The sequence below is a fragment of the Bactrocera oleae genome, chromosome 3 (assembly GCF_042242935.1).
Source record: "Bactrocera oleae isolate idBacOlea1 chromosome 3, idBacOlea1, whole genome shotgun sequence".
In the NCBI taxonomy this organism is placed as follows: Eukaryota; Metazoa; Arthropoda; class Insecta; order Diptera; family Tephritidae; genus Bactrocera; species Bactrocera oleae.
The window spans coordinates 72,966,368-72,989,315 of NC_091537.1; the positions used below are offsets into that span (position 1 = coordinate 72,966,368).

At 34.3% G+C, this 22,948-nt stretch overlaps 1 protein-coding gene and 1 pseudogene across 2 annotated transcripts in view; one reads left to right on the forward strand and one right to left on the reverse strand.

Moving 5' to 3' along the window:
* The window catches only part of side-II (sidestep II), a 262,223-nt gene that overhangs the window by 145,617 nt on the left and 93,658 nt on the right, over nucleotides 1-22,948 (forward strand). The gene's annotated exons all lie outside the window — the stretch shown is intronic.
* Nucleotides 9,492-11,903, reverse strand: LOC138856445 (protein toll-like; annotated as a pseudogene).

Genomic DNA, 22,948 nt, shown 5'->3' on the forward strand with positions numbered 1-22,948 from the left:
TAACTGTGTTACGAGTGAGCTGTGTAACGGTGTGAGGAGCCGTCTTCTAATATCGTATGCCCGAACTGCAATTGTTTAATACTAATATGAATTCAAATGCGTAAAAAAACTACTGGAAACTGCTCCAAAAGTTGTAAGGAAATTTGCACCGCACGATTCACACTGCCCGGGGTTTAAAGTCTGCGATGGAAGAAAAAACCTTAATTAAATGCAGTGGTCGCGTTACTCCCCAGACATCGATATAATAGAAAAGGCAAGGAGATAGTTGGTTCGCAAAGTTTTCCACAATATTTTACTAAATATAAATTAGTTAAAGGTATTAAAAGTGTTTAGTCATTAATTTTCTTAAACTATGTTGTAAAATTGTACGAATCCTATATATGGAATATAACCTCAGCTGAAGAACCTAAATTTAATATAGTTGATGTGAAAACGTCAAACAGAGGATCGCAATTCATTACTTTAGGTATATAAGGTTTCGACAAAATAGTAGACTACTTTCATTCATATTCCCACACACTTTTTAAGAAAACTGCTTCATTTAATTTTATTTATCCCACATTTCGTCAGATGGAAAGTCGGAAATTATTATACAGGCTATATTGGGGACAGAGAGAGAGATGGACTGATTGAAATAATTTTAACACTGCTGAAGTATAGTTAGGATCATATTTTCCATTTTATAAATATATAACTGTTACATTGAACGACATGTTCGGCATAAGGTTTGTTTGAATACCGAAAATTAATATACGTAGTATTTGGGAGTGGGGGTGATTCGTAGACTAAATTCACATATTGGCATTGAGTTATAGTATATCCATTATTATTCGTTAAACTATAGTATATCCAATATTATACATTCAGCTAATTTTGCTAAAGTATCTTACTTATTGACTCTTATATGTTATATGGTATAAGGCCAGCCGGAAGTTTGAAAATCTTATATTAGGTATATGAGAGATAGGGGCCGTATTAACCCGATCTTATTTAATTTTGGTAATTCAACATACTATCAACATAATAAAATGCTCCTTGAGTTTCATTAAGGCACCTCACATGCCATCACAAACATATATGGAGCAAAAACAAACGGATGTTCGAAAATTCTGTGTTTAGTTAAATGGGGGCTAGGGTAAGTTTTCATCGATTTTACTCATTTTAGGCACAAAAATGCACCATTATAAGAAAAACACATTCATTTAATTTTATTGATATAGCTCACATATTGGCCGATATATGCGGAATGCAAAAAACCGGAGGTTCGGAAGTATTTCGATTAGGTATTGTATATGGGGGCTAATTAAAGTATTTAACTGATTCAATCCATTTTCGTCGTACTTGCATACTATTATCAGAAAGAGACTCTCTCCGAATTGCAATAACATCTCTCACAGATTGACCGCAATAAAGGTAAAATGTTAGCACTAAGCACTGGAATCCATATTCCGAAACTATGGACTTGAACAGTTGCGGTCCGATTTTGACAGTTTTACACTTGTGATGGCAAACTTCGAAAGCACTATTTGTGCAAAGTCGTGTCGTAATATATTCTATGGTGCTTTATTTGTATACTGGAAAGAGTAAGAATCATATGAAATTTAAAGTTTTGCTATATGGATATATAGGAAACCCCTGGTACCATATCGTTTGTAAAATTTAATGTCTCTGACGCATTTAGTTATATATAGTAGTTTTTAACAAAACCGTCATATTAGAAGTGGGCGGTGTTATTATCCAATGTCATCTTTTTTCACACTGTCGCAGAAGGAGTCAAATAGATTTGTTCTGTGCAAATATAGGTCATATAGCTCGAATAGTATAGGAGATATATATACATTAAACTTATTAGGGGCCAACTTTAAAGTTTTCTCAACCATAGATGCCCTTCCCCAGTGCAATTCGTTGTACTGAATAACAGCCTTGTATCTTATTGCGGACTTTAATTATGACACTTTATAGGGTTTTGACTAATGATTTCGCTTGCACAGACGGAGAGACAGACACTCACTCGGAATTCATCTCGTCCTGATCATTTATATATGTATACAACTCCATATCTATCTCGATTAGTTTTGAACAAAACTATTATACTCTGGAGCAGCATGTTGCAAGAGTATAAAAATTGGCACTTCTCAGTTAAAATTTATCACAAATTTCTGTCAGCAGCGAGGAGCTTCTGAAATGGAAAAATTTGGGTTGTATACTCAGACTTTGTTTTGCTGTATTTTAAACTTATTTTAAATAAGTAAACATGAATATTTTACTTACTTAGCCCTTCTATGCTTGGTCAAAAAACAAAAAAAAAAAAAATCCTAATGAAATAATGCCTGAACATATAAAATATTTTTTAATTAAGTTGATTGTATTTAGTAATGCATATATTCAATAAGCGATGTACAAAAGTTTATTCGAAACGGTCACCTTTCGCCTTCACAGAAGCCCTCAAATACAAGTAATTCGGCCATTGATGAATAGCAGCACGCTTGGTTTCTGTTGGTATTGATGGCGCTGCTCGAACCAAATCTGTACTTCCAACCGGCGTTTCGTCTGCAGCTATGAAACCTGGAATATTTCCTTAAGTCACTTCTGGGTGCTCTTTGTCTTGTGTAATGGAGCAAAAGTGTTTGTGTTTCATGTTTAGTTGTAGTTGTCAACGATTGTCAAAGAACTATAATTAAAAGAGGTTATACAACTTTAATGGGGTACCCAAGTTTTTTTTTTTTTTTTTTTTAAAACCGCATTTGGGGAATTTATTTTATAGCAATCTAGTAAATTAATACTAATAAACTATTTGTTTCTGACTTAAATTTATACGGTTTTAAAATTACAAAATGCTTATCCTATGATATTCATTTCAGATGTGTAAATTTATACATATGTATGTATTATAGCCACTATTTTAGTGAGACCTGAAAAATGATTATTTTATTATATAGTTAAATGTTTTTTTTTTTGTTTACACAAGTTCGAAAGGTTTTACTCACTTTAATCTTCTGGTAATGCCATCATTATTAAGGATCTGGAGAGCCTTAATGTTGATATGTTGTTGAAGTCGTTGTTCATGACTTTGAGCATACTTCTTGATGACGGTGTCAACAGTTTCTACATTTAGATCCATATGCAAGTTGTCATTACGAATGTACCAGGGTGCATTAACAGTACCATGAATTACTTTGTTTTGAAATCTTTGGATAATTAATCTGTGGCTTTGACTGGTACAGCCCCAGAGTTGAATACCACAAGTCCAGATCGGTTTAAGGACTTGTTGATACAAGAGTAGCTTGTTGTATATTGACAAGGCGGAATATCTGCCTAATAGCCAGTACATTTTTCTGTACTTAAGTTTTAATTCTTCTTGTTTTTTTTTGACATGTGATTTCCACCTTAGTTTAGTATCAAGTGTCATACCAAGATATTTTGCTGTATTATCATACGGAACTATTTTTGGTTCATAAATATTGGTTTGTGCTGTATACGTTTATTGGTGAAATCGAGATGCTCTGATTTGGTTTCATTCAGCTTAATGCGCCAAGTAATTGTCCAGCGTTGTACTTCTGCAATGGCTTCTTGTAATTTTTCTGTTGACTCAATATTATTGTCGCCAACGGCTAAAATAGCAGTATCATCAGCAAATGTAGCAACAATATTTTCGTTAAATTTTGGTAGGTCACTAGTATATAAGAGATAAAGAACTGGTCCCAATACACTACCTTGCGGAACTCCCGCTTGGATTTTTTTTAGAGCAGAAAAAGCGTCCTCTTGTTTGATTCTGAAATAGCGTTCTGATATATATGATTTCAGAATTTTCGAGAATTGTGTTGGAAGAAACATTTTAAGTTTATACTTTAATCCTGCATGCCAAACTTTATCGAAAGCTTGTGCTACATCTAGGAATATTGCTAAGCACACTTTTTTTCTTCTAATGTTTTTTCATTTGTATCAGTTATTCGATGAACCTGATCAAGCGTAGAGTGTTGATTCCGAAAACCAAATTGGTGATTTGGAATAAGATTTTTCTCATCAATTATTGGTTTTAATCTTTTCAATAAAAGTTTTTCAAACAATTTAGACATAAGCGGTAGCAGAGAAATTGGTCGGTATGATGTGGTTTCATGGGGTGGCTTTCCAGGTTTGGGTATCATAATAACTTCAGCCACTTTCCATAATGACGGTACATATTGTAGTCTGAATGATGCATTAATCAGATTGGTTATTTTAACTAATGCTTTCCTTGGTAGTTCTCTAAGTATCTGGCCGGTGATCAGGTCGAAACCAGGAGCTTTTTTAGGGTTCATGGTATTTTTAATTTCTTTTTTGATTTCAGCTAGAGTGACCCATGGTATTTCCATATTTTCTTGTGCAATAATGTTTGGTAACAGTGTAGTGTCATCCATCGTGTTAGGTTGAAAAATCGTTTCAAGGTGTTCAGCAAATCTGAATGCTTTTTATACTCTCGCAACCTGTTGCTACAGAGTATAATAGTTTTGTTCACCTAACGGTTGTTTGTATCACCTAAAACTAATCGAGTTAGATATAGGGTTATATATATATAAATGATCAGGATGAAGAGACGAGTAGAAATCCGGGTGACTGTCTGTCCGTCCGTCCGTCTGTCCGTCCGTCCGTCTGTCCGTCCGTCCGTGCAAGCTCTAACTTGAGTAAAAATTGAGATATCTTTATGAAACTTGGTAGACATGTTTCTTGATACCGTGAGACGGTTGGTATTGCAGATGGGCGTAATCGGACCACTGCCACGCCCACAAAACGTCATTAATCAAAAACCAATAAATTGCCATAACTAAGCTCCGCAAAAAGATACAAGACTGTTATTTGGTACACAAGATCACATTAGGAAGGGGCATCTGTAGTTAAAATTTGTTTTTTAAAAGTGGGCGTGGACCCGCCTCTAAAAGGTTTAATGTGCATATCTCCTAAACCGCTAATGCTATAATAACAAAATTGACTGGAAGCAAATGTTTTTAGCACTTCTATTGACGGTGTGAAAATAGTTGAAATCGGGTGGCGACTCCGCCCACTACCCATATAACGGTACTGTTAAAAACTACTAAAAGCGCGATAAATCAAGCACTAAACACGCCAGGGGCATTAAATTTTATCTCTGGGATGGTATGAGATGACTTTATAGGAACCGCGTTCAAAATTAGACAGTGGGAGTGGCACAGCCCACTTTTAGGTGAAAACCCATATCTTGAGATCTGCTTAACCGATTTCAACCAAATTCGGTGCATAACGTTATTTTCATATTTCTATGTTATAGTGCGAAAATGGGTGAAATCGGACTACAACCACGTCTATTTCCCATATAACACCATTTTCAATTCCATCTGATTCTTTCACTTTCCACTATGCAAATCAGGCAACAATGACTGTATCGGGATAAAACTTTGCGTAAATAATGCGATTAAAGTATGCCACTTTGTGGCCAAAAATTATCTAAATCGAACCAAAACTGTTCAAGCCCCTAAGTACTAAATATGTGGGCCCCAGTGCCTATAGTTGACCTTTTACCGAAAATATCAGTCAATCCACAAAGAAATCTCAAACGAGTATACTATTTGACTTTGCGAGAGTATAAAATGTTCGGTTACATCCGAACTTAGCCCTTCCTTACTTGTTGATAGTTATTTCTAGCCCAGCTACCATCAATGTTTTTATTTGAAGGGATTTGCATAATTGGCCTCTTCAGTTTTTTGGTAGACTTCCAAATTGAATATTCAGTACTTGAGTCATTCGTAAGTTCACATAGAAAGGCACTCATGGTATCGTTCTTAAATTGTTTTGATTTGAATTGAGTTCATCAGAATAACTTTAATATTGCTTTTTAAACTCTTTTCACATGTTGCTACAGAGTATAACAGTTTTGTTCACTTAACAGTTGTTTGTATCACTAAAAATTATCAAGCTAGATATGGGATATAAATGATCACGATGATGAGACGAATTGAAATCTGAGTGACTGTCCGTCTGTGCGTCCGTCCGTCCATCTGTACAACCGATAACTTGGGTAAAAATTAAGATATCTTAATAAAACTTGGTAAACGTGTTTGATGGCAAAAGAAGTAATGACGAGTTCATAGATTGGCGTAATCGAACCACTGCCACGCCCACAAAGGCCAATTAAATGAGGATTTATAAAGTGCCATAACTAAGCACCAAAATAAGATATATAACTATCATTTGGTGCAAAGGATCATAGAAAACACGGTTTTTTTTCGTTCAAATTGGCTTTATTCATCAAATACAATTTCCACCAAGAGAAATACAATAATTTCAGCGCCCTCTGATAATTCAAAGTGCAATTCATGCATTTTTGTCATTGTTTTGATTGACTTGTGATACGGTGCGTTGTCTTGATGAAAAAAAAAATTTCAATAACGGTATTAAAGTATGATGGTTTTCCCTTATCAATATAGTTGATGAATACTACATCTTTCATATCCCAAAATACCGAGGCCGTAACCTATCCAGCTGATTTTTGTGCTTTCGGGATCTTTAGACGAGGTTCACCAGCTACTGTTCACTCAAATGACGCTCGTTTTGATTCCAGGGTGAAGGTTTCAGCAAACACTGCTCAGAATCATCAACTCGTTGCTGTTTTTGGTCAACAATCAGTAAACGCGTCACCCAGTTTGAACAAGGCTTTCTCATGGACAAATACTCATACAAGATAAAGCCAACACGTTCTTTTGAAATCGTTACGATGTCAGCTATATCATACAACTTCACTTTCCGATCATTCAGAACCATTTTTTGGATTTTTCTTTATATTTTCTTGTTTTACAGCTTCATTTGAACGCCCACTGAAGACCAACGTTTTATTGTGGTTTCTGATGACGCGGAATCTCCATAACGCTATTGCCTCGCTTGAACGGTATTTTTCCCATTAAGAAGCATTTCCCATTCAAACACGAAATTGTTTATCATCCATTGTTTTTAAAATAACGCAACTAGTGTCACATTCATATAATTTCATAGATTATCCAAAATGTATCCAGAGAATTGCGAATATTTCCAACTATAGTCTGAAAGTTTGTCAGTATATTTTTCAAAATATTTTCATAATTGGTGACTGCAGTAACCTAGGAAATTTTTGAATATCAACACAAAACTTTTGCAAGCGTCAATCCGGAGCAGTTATAACCTTGATAATCTGTATCTTTCGATAATTGTCGTATTTGAAAACCATTAAATATCCCACCTTTCAACTTTTCCTTACTAAGCTGCAAACATTTTCTACATATCCAATTAAAACAATATCCGCGTCCACCACTTTGAAATTATCTATCATATTTTTCATTTTGAGAAATGTTAGTTTGGCATAGATGTTGCACCTTTCCATCCTCTCGTAGAATGTAGCGATTGCTGCGGATTTCGCGATATCATTGTTTCTAAGCGCATGTTAATAACTTTTAAAATGTAAAGGGAGAGTTTCATTGAGTGAAGAAGGTTCGCCAAACCCTAATCATAGCTCGAAAAATAATATAATAATATTATAACTAACAAGGCGATAACTGATCAATACATGAAAAAATCATAAAAACGAGAGCACTTTCAATACTTTCATGATTAAATTTGTTATCTGGACAATTGAAATCATCAAATTTTGCTAAGAAATCCAGCGCATCAAGCAAATATTAATTTTCGCGGAGCTGTGTTATTCTCTCGCTATAGGTATGTTGCCACAGATTATAACAGTTAGCCCTCTTAACGCTTGTTTGTAATACATATAACTAATCGAGATAAATAAAGAGTTATACATATCAATTTGAATATAATTACGCGACGAGTTGAATTCCGGATGACTTTTTGTCTGAGTAAAACTCAGATGTCTCTATAAAACTTGTTATACTTGTTCCCTGCCACCCAATAGAAGATTATATGGCAGATGTGGTAATGGGATCATTACGACGCCCACAAAATGGTGTTTAGAGAAAAACGGAGAAGTGATAGGACCAAGTATGGTATGAAAGATTGCAAAGGAGAACGGCATTTGTTGGTTACAAATTTTAAAAATTGGGCATGGGACCGCCCCTAATAAGCTTTATGTACATATCTCACAAACTATGTGCGATAATTGAAATAATTTGGATTTTCTTGACCTCAATATAGTAAAGTGTTATAACTGGAATTAGTCAAGGCCTTGGTCGGACCCCATTGTCCCAATATAATAATTTTCACCCATCTGGTTAATTTCTTTCTCTTATTTCTTTGCCATTTATCCTTAAAAATTGCACGAGTATAAAATGTTCGGTTACAGTCGTTAGATGTTACAAACAAAGTTTATTAAAAATTTTAACAAAATTAATTATGTTTTCGGTTCAACAGATGATGTATTAATTAACTTAAGTAAGTGTTTTCTTCTGATAATAATATGTTCTAGAGTAAACAAGTAATGAAATTGGTACAGACCTCGGTCCATCGTCTATATATTTTATATAATCGTCAATTGTTCGAGTAATAATACGACTATTGATATAATATTATATTATGTGCCCCTTAATCCAGTGTGAAATTTTGAATACAAATTCTATTTTAAGATGAGTCGATAGTCCATACCTTTAAATATACCATACTGAAATTTCTAATCAATATATTTCAAGTATTTTTTGAGCTATGGTCTTTTAAAGTTTAGCCGCTCAGTTCTATCAGTTTATGTTTGAACGCATTTTTCGAACTTGGTGCAGTAATTACTCAAATACAAACAATCCCCCAATCATTTTTTGACATATTCTGCATAGATCAATATCTGAACAAAAATAAGCAGGTCACAAATATAACAGATTTTTGCCTAAAACTCCACTTTTTTTATTAGGTTGTGCATTGTTTTACCGTAGGTTATTGAACAGACCAAGTCTTTGCGAGAGATTTGTTAATGCTTCAACCACGGAAAAGCCCGCTGTTGTGCCTTCTAACAGCGTCATCAATCGCATTCAAAACAAATTTTAATTTATTCTCTAAAAATTTTACTACATATTACTTAAACTGTATAAATATACCTTAACAATTTAAAAACAATTAATGTGTTTTTGGTTTGTTTTTACTCCCCAAACATCGTCTTATTTTAGGCTGTCACACTAGGTGTGCCTATTAAGAAGACAATTGAGTTCATGTGTGTCTACGTTATGAGAATTAACCTTTTGTTAGAAATAGCTAAGAATTCTTTGTGTGTATCTTCCATCGTTTTACTCACTTAGCTTCTTTCCTATGCTTCAGAGAGTCTGCCATTGAGTGGTTCTACATTAAGACACTGTTTTTTCTCTTCCACTTTGATTCGTCTACTATACGACAATTGTCAACAAAATCAACTATAATTTACATGCATTGACCCTCTATATTAGTTTGAGGAGTTAAGATTTGTACCAAAATGTTTATTCAAATGCTAAGTTTAAATACAACATAATTGATTAAAATAAAACTACTTTAATTGAAACAAATTGCATTATTGAGCGATCACCACTACAGGGGTTAACTTTTCAGTAAATTTTGACTTCCTTTATGGCTCTGGTATATGGTATTAGTGTGGAAATTGAAAGTAATAGCATCATTTTGAACGAGATGAATTTGTATACATATATATAGAAAAATTCGGAGGAATCTTCAAACATCTGTACATCTGTAACTGTTGACAGATTCGTCACGCCAACGATTTCTCTCAACCTGTCCCATAACGTATATTCTTCCGTTAACTTCAAGAATATCGGAATTCGGTTTTACACCCATTCTATGTGGCATGGCATATCGTAGTTTATCCCAAAATCTGTCATCTTGCCAATCCAGATATGTGTTCATGTCCAAATATGCCTTCAATTCCTTATCCAATAAACCACTGTTGATAATTTCACCATATTTAATCATAATTATGCGTGCACGACCTTCGTTCAACGAGCACTGATGCGCTGTGCGAAACTCCATGCGCGCCCATTCCGATTCGATGAAGTGCTGCGAGAGAACAATGATCGTACGACGCGACTGCTCAACCGATTCGATGATTTGTTCAGGTATATACGCGCCTGCCAACCAATTCCGTTCGTGCGTGCATATACGAAATGGTGGTTCGCATTGCTCGAGTTGTGGCAATAAAGTCTGGTTGACGAAGTCAGCGTCTTGGTGTGCATAGGAGATGAACGCATCGAATTTTTTATTCTTATCCAGCTCATGCTCATTAATGCAACAGCTCAATATGTTGCGACTGTATAACCAGACTTTCAGTTGTAAATTATATTTATAGAATAACGCGATGATGAGAAGTAAAATGATAATAAGTGACGCTGCAGAAGTGACAGCCACAGTCAGGTACTTATAATGTTTAACTTTAATATCAGTTTGGCATAATTCGCTCACGCTCGCTGTTATGAGGGTAACATTCTGTAGATTATCACATCGTAACTGCTCGACATCGGGTATGCGTTGCCGATGTGCGCGTATCGTGTAGAGCAGCTGTTGAGCAGCACAAAACAAGGATTTTCACTCAGATTCAGAAATTGTAGTTTCGTGCTCTCATTGAGAAAAACACGCAAAAAATCAGCACTTAAGGATTTCAAACGATTATTACGTAGATCCAGCACTGTCAAATTGGTTGGAAGTTCAAAGAGACTTATGTTGAAGATTTTATTGTTCGAAGCGTAGAGTTTTGAAACGTTTGCATAGCCGAATGTGATGTTTGGCAGCAAACTCGTAAACTTATTACTGCTAATATCAAGTATCGTAGTCGTGAGCGCAACTTGCTCGGGACGTGGCAGCTTTTCGATAACGTCGAGTTCCCTACCGTTGCAGTTGATGGTCAGGAACTCAGATTTAGTGTAACAAACGCATTTGCTGGGACACAGTACATGTTGCCAAGCACACAGTTCGTCCCGTCGAAGTTGTGCGATATCCGTAAGTTCTTGTGTTGACGTCTGATTACACTGCAAATCGCTAAAAAGCCTCTGATAATTATCATTGTAAATCCATGCTAATGTACAATCGCACACGACAGGGTTACCACGCAATTTGATTTCGCGCTCACAATCATCAGTTGTAGTGAGTAAATTTGATAAAGCATATATATTTGTAATCAAATTGTGTTCTAAGTTTATTTTTAAAAGGCATTTAACGCTGCTTTTCACCAACCAATCCATATTAAACTGGCTCAAAAGATTGTGACTAAAATCGATTACTCTTAAATTAATGTTGCTTCCTTCATAATTTTCAGCTTGCAATTTGCTGAAATAATTTAGAACCTGGGCTATAGCCAAAAACTCACTCATATTGTCATATCCAAAATTTGTCAATATTGCGGAAGTATTGAAGTAATTCTCACTGCCTCGATTACTTTGCAGTTTGTTCCTGCTTACGTCTAACCTATGTAGATAAGGCAGCGGTTTTAGAGTTTCTTTAAGATTTGTGGTGTCATGTAATCGATTGCCAGTGAGTTTCAATTGCCATAGAAGGGGAGTTTGGTTGAAAAGTTCAGGCGTTAAATATGTCAATGAATTGTAACTAAGGTCAAGTATTATAAGTTGACGTTGATTTGCAAATAAATTTGGTGGCAATTCCACGATTTCATTCTGACTCAAGTTCAAGCAATTCAATTGCGTAAGTGGTGCAAAAATATTTGCGTCCAACATTTTCATATTATTTCCGGCTAAGACAAGTTGTCTGAGTTTACTAAATTTTTGAAAATGTTTTTGCGTCAAGTTTCGCAGCGTTTTGTGCTGTTTCGTTAGACTATGTATGCTAAGCGTAAGAGTTTCGACTGGATAGATCACATAGTTATAAAATATATAGGTTGGTATAGTTATAATGTCTGCTGTTGATTTTATGATTACTTCTAAGTGAAGTACATCCGCATCTTCAAACCAATAGTCAATTGGTTTTGCATCAAGGTCCCTGTTATACATTACCGTCAGCGTCTTCGGTTTACCCATATATATATACATTTGATTCACTTCGGCAGTCATAAATATTTCGGGAATAAGGTTCTTACAGTTCGAAATACGCAAATAACGTGTTTTAAGAACCGCTGGCTGAAGTTTTTGCTTGAGTAGAGAAATAAAATTTACTTCTAAGTTCTGAAAACAATACACGTCCACGCTTTGACCTTTAAAGATGATTTTAATTTCAAATTTGTCATACCAAAGGTTTGGCTCATTAATAGATTCGGTCAACGTCTTTTCGGAAATGAGCTCCACCAAAGCGTAATTGTTTAAAATCAGTAAACATGTTATATAGGCGAGTATTATTCGCATATTTGGTGATTTTATTTTATTTAAAGTTAATATTTTACTCTTTGCTTGTAGTTTTTAAATTTGTTTCTCACTAAATAGGGTATGCTGCAAGACCTATTTATCCAATTCTTGCTAAAATACTAAAAAATAAATTTCAAACTGCAGCGAATTAAACTATTGAAATCTTTATTTCAATTCTTATCAAGAAAAATATTTAAGAAAACCACAAGAATGCAAAGCACTAGTTATTATCATTGCGGTATTTGTTTGTTGCTGTGATATTAGTATAAAATATTTTTTCTAGATTGAATTTACTCTCTCGTAGGGATGGTAATATCAAACAAAGAGGAAACAGTAATCGAATATTTATTTTGAGTAATCGTTCAATATCTCACTACAATGAAACGAACATTTGTTTGTCGAATTATATATTTGTCATAAAAAATTCTTTATTTTTATAATTTTTGTGCTCTTGCAACATGTTGCTACAGAGTATAATAGTTGTTTGTATGCATATCACCTAAAACTAATCGGGTTACATATAAATAAATGTGACTGTCTGTCCGACCGTCCGTTCGTGCAAACTGTAACTTGAGTAAAAATTTATAAATCTTGATAAAACTTAGTACAAATGTTTTCAATGAAAAAGTTGGTATTGCATTTGGGCAGAATCGGACCAAGCGCAAATTTATAACTAAGCTCCAAGCTAAGACACAAAACTGTAATGATGGTGTAGAGATCGCAGTAGCGGGGGGCACGTGTGGGCTTAAGATATTTAAAAACAAGAGCTATATTCACCGAATTCGGTCACGTTAAACACTTTCTGCATCTTCTTCGATAATGTGAATATTAGTGAAATCGGATTCTAATCCCGCCCACACTCTAAACAACGGTTATGTTGAAAATTACTGATAGTGCAATAAATCACTAATTAACCCATTTCTGCTCAATGTGCCTGATGTGTATTCAAATAGTGTATTTATCTGGTTTTTTTTCTAAATCACATAGGAAATATGAAGGCCCTATAAGCGAGGACAAAATTTCGATTAATAGGTGCTTTTTTTAAGGTCAAAATTGAATCTACACAATTTAGAAGATGAGAAATACCGGGAAATCAAATAATAACTGGTTTTCCGTAAGTACTGTTTTTTTTTTTTAAAGAGCAAAAACAATTTGATTCTTAAACCAACATGATTAGGATTTAGATTACATTAAAAAATAGTGAAATAGAAGTTTATTTTTTGTTTAGAAACATAGTTTTTTAATAGATTTAATGTAAATTTATATGAAACTAATTTTGTGGTGACCCATTATGAACAAAGCATTGTTTTGGATGAAGTATTATTTAACATTTTCTGCAACCAACCTGAGTTCTTCCTCCACATTGGAGGCAGCGAGCACGTTTGTTCAGGTTTGGTATTAAATTATCGAAACCGTCTGTATTTTTACTGATATTGTCGAGAGCGGCATTACGCTCTCCACCAGATTGTCGTGGAGCGGCTTGAGTTATTAAAGCTTCTGCGATTTCTACGCGAAAGTCAAATTGACTTATAACTTTAGAGATGTCATATATTACACATACAACTTTTAGGTTCTACGCATTAACCATTGCTGCATCGAATGCATTTATTAGCAACGGCCAGTACCACTTATTTCCTCGAACCTTAATGCGGTAGTTGTTTATAACATTGATCAGCCGATCAACATGTTACCAAAGATATTAAGTTATAACCCTTATTAGCTCATTGAAGACTTCATAACACATCGCAAATCTCAGGTATACTAAAACTTACAAACCTGAAATATCCCAAAGCGACTTCTATTCCTTATATAACCTTCCCCACTAATTTTCAGAAAAAGTTATTCATCGGGATCTGCGGGCAGGCAGTAATTGATTAAATACGCCAAAATCATAAAATTTCGCAGCCCACCTTTAGGTAAAATTCTATATCTCAGGTTCTACTTAACCGATTTTAACCAAATTAGGTACTCAACCTTATCCAGACATTCCTATTTCACATTATGTAAAAGTGCGAAATATAATTACTTCATTCACAAGGTGGCGCTCGAATCGTGCTACAAAGACAAATGGTAATATTTTTTTTTAAACCAACGGATTACATTTTTTTATTGATATCGGGTTAATACTACTTCCGATTGCCTTTATATCGTATATATTGGTCAATATGTAAGATATCATAGAAAATTTAAGCGAACGAATATTATTGAATATAGTATTTTTTAATGTCGAAAATGTGTGAAACTTGTGCATGAACTTCGTAATCACCTATCTACTACATATGAGGATTTTCGTTAATCAAGCCCTTACTTTATGCCATAATTCTCGGTCAGTGTGTGAATTATTTTCACACCATTGCGTGACAAATGTTTTAGAGTATACTTGAGCAACACCAAATATTAATTCCATCAGTCCAGCTCTTACTCTAGCCCCAATATACACCATATAGTGATTTCCATCCATTTTGTCTATCCATCTGACTTTAAAGAGTTTGTGTCGGTCCACATGTGTGCTATCTTAATGAATTTACAATTGAACGATCTTTTTAAAAGTAGAAAGGCTTAGCTATAAATATGAATGAAATTGGAATTCCGATGCTCTGATTAACGTTTTCCGCATCAACCCAAATTTTGGCAATTCGGTTGAGTTAACGTCACACATTTCTCATTTAAGTAGGATATTAATATCAATTTACCTGACACGAAGTAAAATATTGCAATAAAACTAAGTGAGTCGTTCACGATTTCGTCGAATAATGAATTTTGACACAAATTATAATAGTTTTGTTCCCTTTACGGTTGTTTGTAATGAGTGATGGGGGATTACAATGGGTAGCGGAATTTGTAGCGGCAACCTTGCTATGCTAGACACATTTGCTTCTATAGGTTCATACATTGTGTAAATAGGTGATGTTGGATGATAACCCCGTCCACTCGCCATATAACGGTTATGTCCCAAACTACTTAAAGGACAATTACGCGCTGGAGAAAAATGCGAGAAACATTTAATCTATCAGAAGTAATAGAATGGTAAGGTTGCATATATGGTAAATCTGTATTAAAATTAAACATGAGCGTTGCATCGCCTACTGTTAGGAGAAATATTCGTATCGTTATGATATTTGTAGTACGAAAATGAGCTAAATAGGATTACAACCACGCTCGAAATTCTGGAAATTGAAAATCAGAAAGTGAATATGAGGACCCAAGTGCATTGTTGTAAGTTGACTCTTTATGATAATAACGTGCTCTGGCGCCAAAAATTAATAAAATCGGCTCAATACTTTCTCTTTTTCCCATATATAAGGATATTCACACTTCTGCTTGACTTGATAGCGGATCTATTGGTTACTATATGTAAGTTATATTGACAAAATTAATTGAAGTAATTATTTCGATTTTTATCTGTCGAAGACCCTTTAGGATTATCTTTATTTTTGAAAGTAGAAAAAGGTCACACGAGGCATGTCAAATATGATAGCTGGGGCATCGTTACAGTATGGATTTTAGCCAAGACTTCACGAGCAAACAACGAAATGTAAGCTTTTACTCAATCTCTTTCAATGAATACAGCTGAAAATTGTATCGTACTTCAGGGACATGTATGTGTAACTGTGTTACGAGTGAACTGTGTAACGGTGTGAGGAGCCGTCTTCTAATATCGTATGCCCGAACTGCAATTGTTTAATACTAATTTTTAATACTAATATGAATTCAAATGCGTAAAAAAACTACTGGAAACTGATTTTGCTAATTTCCAAAAGTTGTAAGGAAATTTGCACCGCCGTATTCACACTGCCGGGGTTTAAAGTCTGCGATGGAAGAAAAAACGTTGATTAAATGCAGTGGTCGCGTTACTCCCCAGACATCGATATAATAGAAAAGGCAAGGAGATAGTTGGTTCGCAAACTTTTCCACAATATTTTACTAAATAGAAATGAGTTAAAGGTATAAAAAGTGTTTAGTCATTCATTTTCTTAAACTATGTTGTAAAATTGTACGAATCCTATATATGGAATATAACCGCAGCTGAAGAACCTAAATTTAATATTATATAATAAGTTGATGTGAAAACGTCAAACAGAGGATCGCAATTCATTACTTTAGGGATATAAGGTTTCGACAAAATAGTAGACTACTTTCATTCATATTCCCACACACTTTTTAAGAAAACTGCTTCATTTAATTTTATTTATCACACATTTTGTCAGATGGAAAGTCGGAAATTATTATACAGGCTATATTGGGGACAGAAAGAGAGATGGACTGATTGAAATATATTTAACACTGCTGAAGTATAGTTAGGATCATATTTTCCATTTTATAAATATATAACTGTTACATTGAACGACATGTTCGGCATAAGGTTTGTTTGAATACCGAAAATTAATATACGTAGTATTTGGGAGTGGGGGTGATTCGTAGACTAAATTCACATATTGGCATTGAGTTATAGTATATCATTATTATTCGCTAAACTATAGTATATCCAATATTATACATTCAGCTAATTTTGCTAAAGTATCTTACTTATTGACTCTTATATGTTATATGGTATAAGGCCAGCCGGAAGTTTGAAAATATTATATTAGATATATGAGAGATAGGGGCCGTATTAACCCGATCTTATTTAATTTTGGTAATTCAACATACTATCAACATAATAAAATGGTCCTTGAGTTTCATTAAGGCACCTCACATGCCATCACAAACATATATGGAGTAAAAACAAACGGATGTTCGAAAATTCTGTGTTTAGTTAAATGGGGGCTAGGGTAAGTTTTCATCGATTTTACTCATTTTAGGCACAAAAATGCACCATTATAAGAAAAACACATTCATTTAATTTTATTGATATAGCTCACATATTGGCCGATATATGCGGAATGCAAAAAACCGGAGGTTCGGAAGTATTTCGATTAGGTATTGTATATGGGGGCTAATTAAAGTATTTAACTGATTCAATCCATTTTCGTCGTACTTGCATACTATTATCAGAAAGAGACTCTCTCCGAATTGCAATAACATCTCTCACAGATTGACCGCAATAAAGGTAAAATGTTAGCACTAAGCACTGGAGTCCATATTCCGAAACTATGGACTTGAACAGTTGCGGTCCGATTTTGACAGTTTTACACTTGAGATGGCAAACTTCGAAAGCACTATTTGTGCAAAGTCGTGTCGTAATATATTCTATGGTGCTTTATTTGTATACTGGAAAGTGTAAGAATCATATGGAATTTAAAGTTTTGCTATATGGATATATAGGAAACCCCTGGTACCATATCGTTTGTAAAATTTAATGTCTCTGACGCATTTAGTTATAGATTTATCTCACATTTAGTAGTTTTTAACAAAACCGTCATATTAGAAGTGGGCGGGGTTATTATCCAATGCCATCTATTTCCACACTGTCGCAGAAGGAGTCAAATAGATTTGTTCTGTGCAAATATAGGTCATATAGCTCGAATAGTATAGGAGATATATATACATTAAACTTATTAGGGGCCAACTTTAAAGTTTTCTCAACCATAGATGCCCTTCCCCAGTGCAATTCGTTGTACTGAATAACAGCCTTGTATCTTATTGCGGACTTTAATTATGACACTTTATAGGGTTTTGACTAATGATTTCGCTTGCACAGACGGAGAGACAGACACTCACTCGGAATTCATCTCGTCCTGATCATTTATATATTATTTATATATGTATACAACTCCATATCTATCTCGATTAGTTTTGAACAAAACTATTATACTCTGGAGCAGCATGTTGCAAGAGTATAAAAATTGGCACTTCTCAGTTCAAATTTATCACAAATTTCTGTCAGCAGCGAGGAGCTTCTGAAATGGAGAAATTTGGGTTGTATACTCAGACTTTGTTTTGCTGTATTTTAAACTTATTTTAAATAAGTAAACATGAATATTTTACTTACTTAGCCCTTCTATGCTTGGTCAAAAAAAAAAAAAAAAAAATCGTAATGAAATAATGCCTGAACATATAAAATATTTTTTAATTAAGTTGATTGTATTTAGTAATGCATATATTCAATAAGCGATGTACAAAAGTTTATTCGAAACGGTCACCTTTCGCCTTCACAGAAGCCCTCAAATACAAGTAATTCGGCCATTGATGAATAGCAGCACGCTTGGTTTCTGTTGGTATTGATTGCGCTGCTCGAACCAAAACTGTACTTCCAACCGGCGTTTCGTCTGCAGCTATGAAACCTGGAATATTTTTTTAAGTCACTTCTGGGTGCTCTTTGTCTTGTGTAATGGAGCAAAAGTGTTTGTGTTTCATGTTTAGTTGTAGTTGTCAACGATGGAACTATAATTAAACGAAGTTGTATAACACTTTAATGGGGTACCCAATTTTTTTTTTTTTTTATAGCAATCTAGTAAATTAATACTAATAAACTATTTGTTTCTGACTTAAATTTATACGGTTTTAAAATTACAAAATGCTTATCTTATGATATTCATTTCAGATGTGTAAATTTATACATATGTATGTATTATAGCCACTATTTTAGTGAGACCTGAAAAATGATTATTTTATTATATAGTTAAATGTTTTTTTTTTTGTTTACACAAGTTCGAAAGGTTTTACTCACTTTAATCTTCTGGTAATGCCATCATTATTAAGGATCTGGAGAGCCTTAATGTTGATATGTTGGTGAAGTCGTTGTTCATGACTTTGAGCATACTTCTTGATGACGGTGTCAACAGTTTCTACATTCAGATCCATATGCAAGTTGTCATTACGAATGTACCAGGGTGCATTAACAATACCATGAATTACTTTGTTTTGAAATCTTTGGATAATTAATCTGTGGCTTTGACTAGTACAGCCCCAGAGTTGAATACCACAAGTCCAGATCGGTTTAAGGACTTGTTAATACAAGAGTAGCTTGTTGTATATTGACAAGGCGGAATATCTGCCTAATAGCCAGTACATTTTTCTGTACTTAAGTTTTAATTCTTCTTGTTTTTTTTTGACATGTGATTTCCACCTTAGTTTAGTATCAAGTGTCATACCAAGATATTTTGCTGTATTCTCATACGGAACTATTTTTTGGTTCATAAATATTGGTTTGTGCTGTATACGTTTATTGGTGAAATCGAGATGCTCTGATTTGGTTTCATTCAGCTTAATGCGCCAAGTAGTTGTCCAGCGTTGTACTTCTGCAATGGCTTTTTGTAATTTTTCTGTTGACTCAATATTATTGGCGCCAACGGCTAAAATAGCAGTATCATCAGCAAATGTAGCAACAATATTTTCGTTAAATGTTGGTAGGTCACTAGTATATAAGAGATAAAGAACTGGTCCCAATACACTACCTTACGAAACTAGCGCTTAGATTTTTTTTAGAGCAGAAAAAGCGTCCTCTTGTTTGATTCTGAAATAGTGTTCTGATATATATGATTTCAGAATTTTCGAGAATTATGTTGGAAGAAACATTTTAAGTTTATAATTTAATCCTGCATGCCAAACTTAATCGAAAGCTTGTGCTACATCTAGGAATATAGCTAAGCACACTTTTTTTCTTCTAATGTTTTTTCAATTGTATCAGTTATTTGATGAACCTGATCAATCGTAGAGTGTTGATTCCGAAAACCAAATTGATGATTTGGAATAAGATTTTTCTCATCAATTATTGGTTTGAATCTTTTTAGTAAAAGTTTTTCAAACAATTTGGATATAACCGGTAGCAGAGAAATTGGTCGGTATGATGTGGTTTCATGGGGTGGCTTTCCAGGTTTGGGTATCACAATAACTTCAGCCACTTTCCATAATGACGGTACATATTGTAGTCTGAATGATGCATTAATCAGATTGGTTATTTTAACTAATGCTTTCCTTGGTAGTTCTCTAAGTATCTGGCCGGTGATCAGGTCGAAACCATGAGCTTTTTTAGGGTTCATGGTATTTCCATATTTTCTTGTGCAATAATGTTTGGTAACAGTGTAGTGTCATCCATCGTGTTAGGTTGAAAGATCGTTTCAAGGTGTTTAGCAAATCTGAATGCTTTCTGATAGTTATTTCTAGCCCAGCCACCATCAATGTTTTTAATTGGAGGGGTTTGCATAATTGGCCTCTTCAGTCTTTTGGTAGACTTCCAAATTGAATATTCAGTACTTGAGTCATTTGTAAGTTCACATAGAAACGCACTCAATGTATCGTTCTTAAATTGTTTAATTTCGTTTTTCAATTGAGACGTTAAGTTATTCAGTCTAGTTTTATCTTGTGGGGCTCTGGATTATTGCCATTTTTTCCTCGCTTTTCTTTTTCCAAAAATTAATTCCAATATTTCTTTAGGTAAGGTACCCAAGTTTTGATTTGAATTGAATTCATCAGAATAACTTTAATAATGCTTTCTAAACTCTTGTAACATGTTGCTGCAGAGTATAACAGTTTTGTTCACCTAACAGTTGTTTGTATCACCTAAAAATTATCAAGCAAGATATGGGATATAAATGGTCACTATGATGATCACGATGATGAGACGAATTGAAATCTGAGTGACTGTCCGTCTGTCCGTCCGTCCGTCCATCTGTACAACCGATAACTTGGGTAAAAATTAAGATATCTTAATAAAACTTGGTACACGTGTTTGATGGCAAAAGAAGTAATGACGCGTTCATATATTGGAGTAATCGAACCACTGCCACGCCCACAAACGGCCATTAAATGAGAATTTATAAAGTGCCATAACTAAGCACTAAAAGAAGATATATAATATCTGGCGCAAAGGATCACAGAAAACACGGTTTTTTTTTGTTTAAATTGGCTTTATTCATCAATACAATTTCCATCAAGAGCAATACAATCATTTCAGCGCCCTCTGATAATTCAAAGTGCAATTAATGCATTTTTGTCATTGTTTTGATTGACTTGTGATACGGTGCGTTGTCTTGATGAAAAAAAAAATTTGTTTTCAATAACGCTATACAATTATGATGGTTTTCCCTTATCAATATAGTTGATGAATACTACATCTTTCATATCCCAAAATACCGAGGCCGTAACCTATCCAGCTGATTGTTGTGCTTTCGGGATCTTTAGACGAGGTTCACCAGCTACTGTTCACTCAAATGACGCTCGTTTTGATTCCAGGGTGAAGTGATCAATCCTGGTTTCATCAAACACTGCTCAGAATCATCAACTTGTTGCTGTTTTTGGTCAACAATCAGTAAACGCGTCACCCAGTTTGAACAAGGCTTTCTCATGAACAAATACTCAAACAAGATAAAGCCAACACGTTCTTTTCAAATCGTTACGATGTCAGCTATATCACGCAGCTTCACTTTCCGATCAATCGGAACCATTTTTTGGATTTTTCTTTATATTTTCTGGTTTTACAGCTTCATTTGGACGCCCACTGAAGACCAACGTTTTATTGTGGTTTCTGATGACACGGAATCTTCACAACGCTATTGCCTCGCTTGAAAGGTATTTTTCCCATCAAGAAGCAGTGTAAAATTCAAACATAAAATTGTTTATCATCTATTGTTTTTAAAATAACGCAACTAGTGTCACATTCATATAATTTCATAGATTATCCAAAATGTATCCAGAGAATTGCGAATATTTCCAACTATAGTCTGAAAGTTTGTCAGTATATTTTTCAAAATATTTTCATAATTGGTGATTGCAGTAACCTAGGAAATTTTTGAATATCAACACAAAACTTTTCCAAGCGTCAATCCGGAGCAGTTATAACCTTGATAATCTGTATCTTTCGATAATTGTCGTATTTGAAAACCAATCGTAATCGGATCATTACCACGCCCACAAAATGGTGTTTAGAGAAAAACGTAGAAGTGATATGACCAAGTATGGTATGGAAGATTGCAGAGGAGAACGGCATTTGTTGGTTACAAATTTTAAAAAATGGGCATGGGACCGCCCCTAATAAGCTTTATGTACATATCTCACAAACTATGTGCGATAATTGAAATAATTTGGATTTTCTTGACCTCAATATAGTAAAGTGTTATAACTGGAATTAGTCAAGGCCTTGGTCGGACCCCATTGTCCCAATATAATAATTTTCACCCATCTGGTTAATTTCGGTCCATCGTCTATATATTTAATATAATCGCCAATTGTTCGAGTAATAATACGACTATCGATATAATATTATATTATGTGCCTCTTAATCCAGTGTGAAATTTTAAACACAAATTCTATTTTTAGATGAGTCGATAGTCCATACTTTTAAATATACCATACTGAAATTTCTAATCAATATATTTCAAGTCTTTTTTGAGCTATGGTCTTTTAAAGTTTAGCCGCTCAGTTCTATCAGTTTATGTTTGAACGCATTTTTCGAACTTGTTGCAGTAATTACTCAAATACAAACAATCCCCCAATCATTTTTTGACATATTCTGTATATATATATATCTGAACAAAAATAAGCAGGCCAAAAAACCACCAGATTTTTGCCTAAAACTCCACTTTTTTTATAAGGTTGTGCATTGTTTTACCGTAGGTTATTGAACGGACCAAGTCTTTACGAGAGATTTGTTTATGCTTCAACCACGGAAAAGCCCGCTGTTGTGCCTTCTAACAGCGTCATCAATCGCATCTAACTCAAAACAAATTTTAATTTATTCTCTAAAAATTTTACTGCGTATTACTTAAATATGTATAAATATTCCTTAACAATTTTAAAACTATTGATGTGTTTTTGTT